Below are 10,152 nucleotides of genomic sequence, written 5' to 3'. Positions count from 1 at the left end.
CAGTACATAATGTCTGTGAAGCACCTGACCTCACCGGAGAGAAGTGACTCCAAGGGATTAAAAATAGAAGTGAAACCAGAAGACGTTTAAACGCATGGGGAGAAATTTCCTGTGCAGCTCGATAAGCCTGGCGGGCTGGACTGGGGGTGAAGGACGGCCTTCCAACCCGGGACCCGGGGAGGGCGACTGCGAGCAAGGCGTCAGGAGGGGACGTGCAGCAGTCAGATGCAGGCTGTCAGCGGGAGGGCAGGTGCCCCTGTGAGGACGGGGGGCGGGGGTGCACCCAGCACCGGGGGCCGGGACGCAGTCCTCACCCTTCCCCGGGCCTCCCCAGGCCTCGCCCCTGCAGAGGGGTGATCAGCTCACTTCTCAGCTTCCATCCTGTTCTCTGATGCTTCTGCCTCAAGGATTCGGTCAAGTCCCTCAGGCGTCTGGGGTCTGACCCCTTCTGCCTGGGAGGCAGTGGCACACAGAGGCCGAGAACCCCGACCGTAGACCTTGGCCTGAAGCTCGGTTCTGCCACTTTCAAATATTTCCCCAACGGTTTGTTATGAAACATTTAAATCAGCAAATTGAATGAACTGTTCTGGGGACACCCATACACCCCCCGCCTAGACTCTATGTAGGCAGCCCCTGACGGACATCTGTCCTTCTGCCCAGCCCCCCGCCTCCCGCCGCCCAGTTACGGACGTATCTCAGATCCAATGTCCCCGATGAGGACGTCACACTCCCTCCCTCGCGCAGCCCTGCCCGCCGCGGCTGTGTGGTCTTGGCTGAGTCAGTCTCCGCCTGTCCCTCGTCTGCAGACGTGCCTGTTTGTGGCCCCCCCAGCACAAGCTGCACGGAAATGTTCACGTACCTACATCAGTGGGACTGGCACGTGGAAGCACTGAATACGCGTTAGCTTTCACCATGAGAAATCGGGACGCTGCAGGACTCACACCCCTGTTCCAAAGCAACTTGTCCCCAGAAAGACCAGAGCCGTATGAACGAACGTCGTCTTGCACATGGATACAAGACCAAGAGACAGCCCGCAGAGGAGCCTGTCCGGAGGGGCCCGAGCGCGGCCACCCAGCAGTGCTGCTGGCACCAGGCCCTGTCCTCAGACCCCGGCCCGCGGTGCCCACTCCCATGCCTGCCCGCAGAACACCTGTGGAAGCCTGGGCGTTTTGCTGAGGATCCGGGCCAAGAAAACAGGCTCTTGAAATTCAGTGGACTTTGTCAGAAGTATCTTAACGCCTCTGTAACGTGTTCTGTTTAAGAACCAGACACAGAAAATCTCGACTAAATTACTTGGATGTTACTATGCTCTTTACTGAAAGTTGGAATCTTCCTTTCGTTAGTTCACTCAAGTCTTACATGAAACTGAACTAGAAACAGGTTCTTCACTTAAAGGGAAGAAATCTAATTTAAAATTGGTAGAAGGCGGTCCGATTTCAGCTGTGCAGCCTGGAGGGCCTGGCTGTGAGCACAGGGCGGCCGCACGGGCTGGGCTGGGCGGCCCGGTGGCAGCTCTGGTCTACCTACTCTAGGACAGCGGCGTGGACCCTCCTCCCCGGCCTCCAGCCCAGTCAGCGTGGTGCGCGGGGTTGAGATCCGGGAGGGGGGGTGGTGTGCGGTGGTTTGAAAGCACTGACAGGACAGAAATGACGTGGACTCCGTCTCTTCTCTGAGCTCCTGCCACTCTGTCGTTGTCTCCCAGACCCTAGGCCCCGGGTCACCCCTACAGAGGTCCTGCCCCTCCCTCAGCAGTGTCACGGCCCCGACCACACATCCTGCTGCAGGAATTCCTGGCGGTCAGCTTGGAGGACTGTGACCAGTGCCCAGGGATGATGGTGTCCCCCAGAGTCACGTCCAACAGGAGCCTGTGAATGTGGGCTTATTTGGAACCAGGGTCTTTGCAGACATAATCAGGTTGAGACGAGGTCTCCCTGGCCTGGTGCCGGTCCCGGCCCAATACAGCTGGTGTCCTTATAAGAAAAGGGAATTTGGACACAGACACTGGGAAGACCACATGAAGACAGAGGCCAAGATCAGAGTGACGAGTCTCCAGGCCGAGGCCGGCGGGCAGTCAGACCCAGAGAGATGAGGAAGGACCCCCCCCCCAGAGCTCTTGAGGGGAGCCGGGCCCTGCCGACACCTCGCTTCTGGACGCTGGCCCCAGACTGCGGCAGAGCGGGTTCCCGCTGCGCGAGCCACCCCACTGGCCCTGCCCGGTGGGCAGCCCCGGAAGCCGTTCCCAGAGGGCGTTCCCGGCTGGGAGCCATTGCCTCTTCTGAGAGCAGGATCACGCTCAGCTCAGGAGGAGAAAACTCAGCCGGGGAAGGGGCAGCCGGGGAAGCGGGTGAAGGGGGTGGTCTTCGGGGGCCCTCGGCGGCCCTGCAGCTCACGGGGATGTGCAGGGGAGCTGCTTCCACGCCCCTCTTCTAAGCAACGGTGTCCCGACCGCCACGTCCACACGAGGGATCTCAAGACCTCTTCCAGGGGACGCTCAGACAGACCTCCCGCCGAGGGGACACTCGGCTGAGAGGAGGGAGCTCATCCAAACAGTCAGCAGACAGCTCAATAACTCTCAAAAGGCTGACAGTTACTGTGTGCAGTTTTTGTTTTGTTTTTCTAGGCCAAGTAAAAAATGCAGCCAAGTCCAGTCACACACCTGGGGCAGGGTCCTACCTCCCCATCCTCAATTACACCAAAAACACGAGTTTTTCTCACCTTTTACCCTCATTGTTTACCTGCTGACAGCGAGAAACATGGGCCACCTCACGCCATGCCCTTGACAATCCGCCAGGTTGAGAACTGGTGCATGAAGTGGCCCCACCTGGGGTTTAAAAAGGCAGAGCAGACCAGAGCAGTGAGACTGTCCCCTGCCCCTTCCCTCACGGCATCCGGAGCCCCAGACCTCCCACGGGGCGGCCGCGCAGGCAGGCCGGGCCCGTGGAAGCCCAGGCCACGCGTTTTCTAACGACCTACCGTGTGCGGCAGAAGCAAATATTGAAGCAAACTCCAGAAATACCTACACGGAGACCCAGCAGCGCTTTTGTATTGATTGCGCTAAGCTGCTTAATAATTCATTTGCTCATCTCAGGGTCTGAATGTCTTTCTGTTTGTTCTCAGCTTCGTAGACAAAATGCTGGGCGAGGGGCTGCAGCTCAGGGCCCCCCTGGGGCTGCACAGTGTAAGGTGAGCACAGAAGGACAGGGCCCTTCGTGCCCAGCCGACAGCGCCTGCGCTCAGCTCCAAGGTCACAACTCATAAGAGCCTTGGCAGAGCTGAACAGACACCTGGGAGGTTCCTGGGGACCTGAGACGTGGCTGACCCTGTGGGAGGTCCCTGGGGACCTGAGACGTGGCTGACCCTGTGGGAGGGCCTGGGGACCCGAGACGTGGCTGACTGTGGCCTTGCTTCCACCTGATGAGTGCTTTGAACACGGTTAGAAGTGAGCGGGCTCACCTCCGAGGTCACTTCCGTCCTAATACTGGGTCCTCACGGACTGTTTATGTAGCCCCACGAGAGGGAAAAACCAGAAATACCGGTCTCCTATCTGCTTCCGCCTCTTTGCAGGGAGGCCCGGGGCAGGGTGCCTCAGAGCATCCTGCTGAGCGTCCAGGCTCAGACCCACCGCAGGTGCGTGACCCTGCTAGTCCTCAGAGCTGAGCGGGCGGGGAGAGTCCCTGTTTCCTGGGCTCTTACCTAATTCTTAACCGGCCTCTTCAAGTTACAGCTTTCACAGCTAAGTACATGAATATGATCTTGCTCAAAGGATTTGCCAACAGGAAGTGCTCTGGATCTGGTCGGTGTTTTTGTGTTTTGTTTTTCTCAACAAGCACAGTGAGACGTGGACTTCCTCATTCCAGGAGGAGGACACGTGCCAGCCCGGGCCAGCCCCCCCCGAGGGGACAGGAGCCGACACCCACGGGGATCCAGAGCTTCTAGCAAAGGTTCTGGGGCCCCGGAGCGGGGCAGGGGGGCTGGCGGTACTGGCCTCACGCTGATGGCAGACCCTTCGGTCCACCCAGCGGTGCGGGGAAGGGAGACGAGCGTGTGGGGGCGGGACCACACGGGGGCAGGACCGCCAGGCCTCGCCCTTGAGGCAGATCTGAGTGTCTCATTTTTGAGTCTCAGGATGTATTTTCCCTGGAACTTCGGGGTTTAAGCGAGTGGAAGACAGAACACAGTGAACGTGGCGCCCTGAGGCCACATTTCACACTTTGACTCATTTGCTCATCCATCTGTTCCACAGACACTCTTCCAGCATCGGCGGGGCCGGCACCGTGTGACGCTGAGGAGCATGATGGGGACGAGCCCCCGGTGGCCCCATCACTCGCCTTGGGGACGAGCCCAGCCAGTCCCCCCCACTTCGCACGGGAAGACTGACCCAGTCTCGCTTGTCGTCAGCCTTGCTGGGACTCCCACGCTGCGTCGCAAGTGCGAGGCGTCCACGTGGACAAGGGCGCCTCGCCCGCGGCCTGTCCGGGTCTGGGAAAGAAGGGGCGGCCATTAGGGTTACTTGCTTATTTATTTAATGGAGGTGCTGGGACTGAACCCAGGACCTCACGCGTGCCAAGCTCGTGCGCTCCCTCCTGGAAATACTCACTTCCTCCTGGAAGGGACCGTACACCCCTGGCTCCCCTCCTCCAGCCTCTCAGCAGCCGGAAACAGTGGTGGGACTGTGCCCCCCTTCCCCAGAGCTGCCAGGTCTCTCCTGTCCCCACCCTGAGGCAGTCCCCAGCCCTCTGCTCGTCCCGGCCCCGCCGGCAGACCCGACACCCAGCTCAGCTACGAGCAGCATTGTCACTGGAGGTCAAAGGGGCGAATTTCTCGCCCTGAAGCGGGCCTTGACACCGCCTCTCTGCAGCAGGCGCGCGTGCTTCCCTTCCCGAGCCCCACCTCCCTTTGCTCGTCCCAGACAGTCTTACCGGAAGCCCCGCCGCCGTCTCTTCTCCACGTCAGCGCCTTTTCCCGTCTCCTCTGAGTCCACCATCACTCCTCGACCTCCTGCCCTTTTGTGGTCGTCTTCTTACTGGTTTGGGGGTGGAAGCTGCCCAAGGCGGCCGGGGCAGTGCTGAGCGGTGGAGAAGACCAGGCAGGCGATAACACAGTCTTCCACGTGAAGACAGAGCCTCACGCCAGGCAAATAAATTAGAAGACGTTTCCTCAAAAGCTTTGAAATGCAAAGAACGATTCAAGGTGGAACGTGCAGGCAATGACAGTAACTCCCCAAAGAACCTTTGAGAAGCAGGCGGGGCACCGCGGAGCGGCCACACGGGCCTTACAGCCACGAGGGAGGAGCAGATGCCCTTTGAAGGAGACGTGGTGTGTTCACCCCCCATTTTACTGCAAGAAAAGTGGAAACTCAGCAAGAGGCAGTGCTGTGCACCAGATCTGAGACCTGGGAGGCGGCTGACCACAGCACTGCCCGTCCTGTTACAAACCCTGGGCTCCTCCACCGTGAGGCCCGAGGCTTCAGGGCCCTGAGATGCATGGGACCTTTCCGGGCCCCGCGTAACCTGCCACAGAGCTCTTTGGCCGATCCCGATTTTAACGCTTGCCACGTAGATGAGGTCTGGAGAGCACTGAGGACAACGTTGGCGTTTGGCCATTCAGAACCTCAAATGAGCTCCAGTTTTAAGACGAGCCTTTGAAGTTTATTCTTGAGCAAGCTCACTGACTGTACGCCCTCCCTCTGCGATCCCGGGCCGCGCGCCGTGCGCAGGGAACATGCAGCTGTGCTGGAAAGGAGGCTCGGAAAAGCGAAAAGAACATAAAACCACTGCAAAATGCCCTTCATGGTCATGGTTTATTCGTGAACAGACCTCATCACCACTTAGACCACAAACTTTGTACTGTAAGTAGAATTTCTCAGGACAGTGGCTAACTTAAATTTCCTTCCTCCGACCAGCTCTGATGAATAATGTACCACGCCTTATCCAAGAAGCTTGTCAAGTCTGACTCAGAAAATGGGAAAGTAAATGTAGGGAAGGGAGACCTCCAGATCAGCCGAGCACGTGAGACCTACAGTGAGAACAAAATATTATAAGCACTTAGAAAAACTGACCAAGGGCAAGTCCTCCCCTCGGTCCCTTGGAAGATACAAGAAAACGCACCGTCATTTGTGTAGAACTTCGCTGAGTGGCATTGGTTTGCTGCGTACGAAACGTCCCTGTCCTTGGCCCCTGCCTGGCACCAGTTACTCCAGGCAGCCATCTGGTAAGGTGCAAAGAAACTGAAGCCCTTCTGTTCACTCTGGACAAAGAGGATTGGGAGCCCCTGGGAGCAAGGCTGTCTCCAGTCTGCAGGGAATCGGGGCTTCAAGGACAAGCTCGGCCAAGAGACCCTCGTGCCAACAGGCCAACATCGCCGGCAGCTGCCGCCGGCAGGTCTGAGCCACCCTCGTGGGAGCAGCAGTCCCTGGCCCCCCAGGGGGAGAGCGCGGGGACCAGAACTGAGGGGGGAGGTGACGATGAACATCAGAGGGAAAGGAGGGTGACAGGCGGCGCGCCCGTGTGCCGTGGGGGGCCGGGGGAGGTCTGCCCCCGCCTCTCTCCAGCAGGTGCGCAGGGCTGGCCCGGGACGCACTCCCCTCCTGGAAGGAAGAGAAAAAGAGGCAACCCGGGTCAAGAGGAGGGAGGTCTGTAGGTGTCAAACAAAGATTTTTAATTAAATTCAGCTTAATTCAAATTCTTTAATGTTGAACCAAACGCAGCTGCAATTGTTCTAGGTGAAGTGGGTTCTAGGTGGGGGGAGCTGTGATAAAGTGTCCTGTGGTTTGGACGGGGCCGAGTCGACACGCGTCCCGGGGGCGGCACTTCAGGTACAGAGCAAGAACGCCTCTGTTCGTGGGGACCCGATGTGTTTCGTTCTCAGCCCTGGAATTCTTTCGTCCAAGAGGTTCAGGGTGTGATAAAGTGAAACTTGCGGTGTTTTTGCTTCTACACCGGCTACTGACAAGCATATTAAGCCAGTACCTCCCCCACAGTTAGCCCGCGATGAGGGAGACGGAGGCGCCACACGGCCAGCTAACAGAGTTCTGGTGACACCTGCGTCCGGAGCAGCCAGGCCCCCAGCGAGCTGGCTGTGCCCGCGGGCGGCTGCGGGCTGCGGGCGAGGGGAGGGCACAGACGGGCCACTGGTCTGTGGTTGTCCTCCAGGGTCACAGTCACTAGGAGACTGGAGACACAGACAAGGTGCAGCTACAGAATAAAACTCAATTCAGCTGTTTAGGGAGGAGGGAGGGCGAGCTTCGCGGCTGGCAGAAGACTGTCTAAGGTGCTTCCCTGGGTGGAAAGGCATGTCCCAGGGTGTCACAGACACACGCGTGTGCACGCACACCCGGGGCCTGGGGGGCCGGATGGGGGTTTGTGGGAAGAGCTTTAGATTTCCATCTTATGCGCTTCGCGTGTGCACGCACACCCGGGGCCTGGGGGGCCGGATGGGGGTTTGTGGGAAGAGCTTTAGATTTCCATCTTATGCGCTTCCATGTTATTTCGTTGTAAAACAGCTGAGCATGTCTTATAATGAAAAAGTATTTAAACACAGGGAACTACAGTCACATAACCTACACTGAGAAGAAATCCTGTAATGATTGTAATAACCTATAGTGAAGGGAGTGTGAAAAGGAACATCCACGCGCAAACGGAACCGCTGGGCTGCAGCCGGAACCCAGCGCAACACTTACGTGAGCGACACTTCAATTAAGAGGAAGTCGTCAATAAAGACTCTCCGACCTCCCCCCTGACAGCCAGGCCTCCAGGGCCCTGCTCCTCAGCCCCGTTTGCAAGGTGAGGCTGTGGGGGGAGTGGCTCCTGAGGAGGATGGAGCTGTTTCCTGGGCGGACGCGTGTCCGGGGGGGGGGGGGGTCCCAGCTCGCCCACTGGCTCCCCCGCGTGGGGGGGCCGGCGGGCCGGCTGTCCGCGGGGCTGACCCACCCCCCTCGTGTGACACCTATGGAGGCCAGAGACCGACCTGGGCTGCCCGACCAGATGTGCGGCGGGAGGAGGAGGGGGCCCTAGCTCCTCCCGACACAAGCGGGCGTCCAAACCTGTGAGGTCCTCCCTGAGGCCGCCAGGATCCACCCCTCTGAGGGTCTCCTGTCTGGGCACAAAGAATCACCCACCTTCTCGAGCTCTTTGCCTCCTCTCGTCTCAGATTCAGGACATTCAGCCGCACACATGCTGTTCTCTGGGCCCCTCGGAAGGAAGGAGGCACAGCCCGCCCCCCGGGCAGAGCATCCCTGGGGGGCTCGGGGCACCGGAGGGTCTGGGATCCCCCGCCTGTCTCCGCCACCTGCTACCCCGCCGCTGCAGGTCCCCGGGGCCTCTGTAAAGTGAGGGGCGGGGCGGCCTTCTCTTCACACCCTCAGCGGCAGGAGAGCCCGGGGCAGACAGGGGCCTGACTGCAAACTCAGCGCCTCCGCCCTGGTAGGCTCTCCGGAAGGAGGTCCCCTCAGCCCTACTTATCTCCCAGGCCTCTGTCTTGCCCCGGGCCACACGAGGGCGGAGTCCCTGCGGGGGGCAGGAAGTGCAGGTGGAGGGGAGGGGGAGCCCCCGCCCCACTGCCGCTTGATGTGGCTTTGCGGCCCCCAGGAGAGGAAGGACTTGGCTGCTCTGCGGCGGGGTCTCTGAGAGGGACCAGGACCTCTGGGGGGGGTACCAGGCCCTCGTGCACCTCGGGCCGCCCCCCGACCAGCAAGGCAACAGCGGTGCGCACAGCCGGAGGGGACCGGGGAGCGGAGGCACTGAGCGGTTCGCTGACGTTTCACCACAACAGGGGCGAGCGCGACGCAGCCCCCACGGCCCGGGACATCCTTCCCGCAGCCAGTGCCTCTGCCTGGTCCCACATCTTAGATACAAACGAGTTCTTTTCTCGTGGCACCTTTCCTTTTACCTGACAGGATAAATTGCTTTTATTGCCTCCTGCCCTCCTGCTCTTTAACGACTGGTGCGATCTCAGGGAAAGGTGCGCTTTTTCTATAAGAGGAAGGGAAGGCAGAGCCCAAAGGCCTAAAGGTAAGCGGCCCTGCTCGGGAGAGGGGTGGCCGAGGCGCCCGCAGGGCCCGGCCAGGTCGGCCTGTCTGCGTGGCACGTGTGCGGGCGCGCACTGAGCCGGTCAGCGCAAGAATGCGCGCCGCACGGCAGCGTCGCCTCCGGCTCACCAGGAGGAGGAGACTTCTTCGTGACTGGAGAGAGGCACGCAGCCGGGCGTTTTGTAGGTAGTGACCAGGTGTGACCGTGGGGAAAAGTTCAGAAGCTGGGACAGCCAGTCGGTGACAGGAGGGCTGGGAGCAGGACGCGGCCGTCAGGCCCACGTTCCCCGCTTCTCGCTGCCGGAGCGTTCTCGGTGGATCGCTGGCAGCTGAGGCGTGAAGCAGTCCCGACGTGCGGGATCCGAGTGGCTGACAGGGACGTACTGCCCTCCTCTGTGCGCTGAGCGAGATTCTTTGCTCGGATGCCACGGTCAAGCCCCTCGTGCATGTCACCTGTTTTCTCATCTGTCTCCTTCGACGCTCCTGACAATAAGCAATATTCTTGTGCTGGTGCTGACGGGGAAACCTCAAGACTGTGAGTCGTCCTGCCAAAGTCAGTTTGGCAAAGGAGGAGGGGGCGCAGAGCTTTCAGACCCGCCCTGAGCAGCCGCCATCGGTCTAGCCCGGCCGGTGCAGAAGGGGTTTCTCCCGGACCCCTCCTCACACGCCAGTGGGCCGGTCCTGTTCCCCCCTCAATGGCCTCCTCCTCCTGGGGCTGCGTGGGGAGGGCCTTCTCGGCCCCGGCTGGCCGGGCCGTTTGAGATCACTCACACCGAAGGACTGAATGAGAAAAAACTTCGATGAAGGAACCGAAGCGCCGTGCAGACGTGGGCATGCTCGGTTGCTCGCACAGTTTGACCTTGAACGTGCAGGGTAACATCCCTGTACCGTTTCAGCTCCCAGAAAAAAAGTGACAGATTTATTTAATCACTTCCCTGAAATCAGAGGAATCCTTACAGTAGTAATAGTAAATTATCTTCAAACTGACGCAAGCATCAGCGTTGGGGGGGAAGGGCTTCTTTGTTCCCCGGCAAAGCGCTGTCCTGGGCAGCGCTGTCTGTGAATCGCTGTGTTTGTGGATTCATCCGGGGAACAGTAGACGGCTTTTGTTTTTGGAGCTGAAATTA

The 10,152-nt window shown here is 59.6% G+C and overlaps 1 long non-coding RNA gene across 1 annotated transcript; it reads right to left on the bottom strand.

The window, feature by feature from the left end:
* Positions 1-5,771: 5,771 nt before the first annotated feature.
* On the bottom strand, positions 5,772-8,301 carry LOC106728676. Its single transcript, XR_001364933.2, has 3 exons — positions 8,117-8,301; positions 6,108-6,586; positions 5,772-6,015 (listed from the first exon to the last, which is right to left on the bottom strand). It is a non-coding gene; the product is annotated as an uncharacterized LOC106728676 (long non-coding RNA).
* Between the last annotated feature and the right edge of the window lie 1,851 nt (positions 8,302-10,152).

The sequence above is a fragment of the Camelus ferus genome, chromosome 14, assembly GCF_009834535.1.
Source record: "Camelus ferus isolate YT-003-E chromosome 14, BCGSAC_Cfer_1.0, whole genome shotgun sequence".
Classification (NCBI taxonomy): domain Eukaryota; kingdom Metazoa; phylum Chordata; class Mammalia; order Artiodactyla; family Camelidae; genus Camelus; species Camelus ferus.
The sequence above is the reverse complement of the archived record's forward strand: the minus strand, read 5'-3'. Positions and strand labels throughout refer to the sequence as shown.